The sequence below is a fragment of the Triticum aestivum genome, chromosome 4B, assembly GCF_018294505.1.
Source record: "Triticum aestivum cultivar Chinese Spring chromosome 4B, IWGSC CS RefSeq v2.1, whole genome shotgun sequence".
Lineage (NCBI taxonomy): Eukaryota > Viridiplantae > Streptophyta > Magnoliopsida > Poales > Poaceae > Triticum > Triticum aestivum.
In genome coordinates this window covers 492,928,147-492,928,896 of record NC_057804.1, presented here as the reverse complement: position 1 = coordinate 492,928,896, position 750 = coordinate 492,928,147, and positions in this window count along the sequence as shown.

The following is a 750-nucleotide window of genomic DNA, read 5'->3' as shown; positions in this document are numbered from 1 at the left end:
CGTCTTCGGTAACCTTGATTTGGTGGTAGCCTAATTCAGATTTAGGACATATTATATGACATGCTCCACTGTTACGTGAGTCCCACATGCTAGATAGGTATCCATGAAGCAAGTTCTGGATCCATGCTCAACCCGTGAGTTTGTGGGTACCCATATGCAGAAATCCATGGATAGAAAAGGTTCTCCACACCCTTCCTGCACGGGCTGGATATCCATGGATACTGGTATCTATGGATAATATTGCCATCCCTAGCTGTCAATCTACTCTGGTTCTTCACAAATTGGTTAAAGCCGAGAACAAAACTAGAAATTTTGGTTCTTGATCAGTTGTGACCCGATGAGTCTTCATTTTTTGAGAACCAAAATTCTTAAAGAGCCAATCGGCTCGGTTACACCAAACACCCCGTCCTAGCTACCCGAGGACGGAGATACGTTCTGGATCCCTTGCTCTCATAAGCCCGATTATGTGCAGAAGAGAAGTGATATTTTTCAATGAAAAATAACTTTTCATAAAAAGGCATGTACAAATTTGCATTGCTAGTTTTATATGAGTACACGAAAAGACACATTCGTAGAGCTGAAAATAGCGAGTAGCATGCGTCATATCTGCCATTGCAAAATCACATGATTGTCTTTTCAGTGTAGCTCACATGCAGTGGCGGAGCCAGAAAAAAATTATCGGGGGGCGAGGGATGTCAGAACTGGTTGGGAGGGCCAAATCATTCGAAAGTAGGTTTTTAGCAACAAATA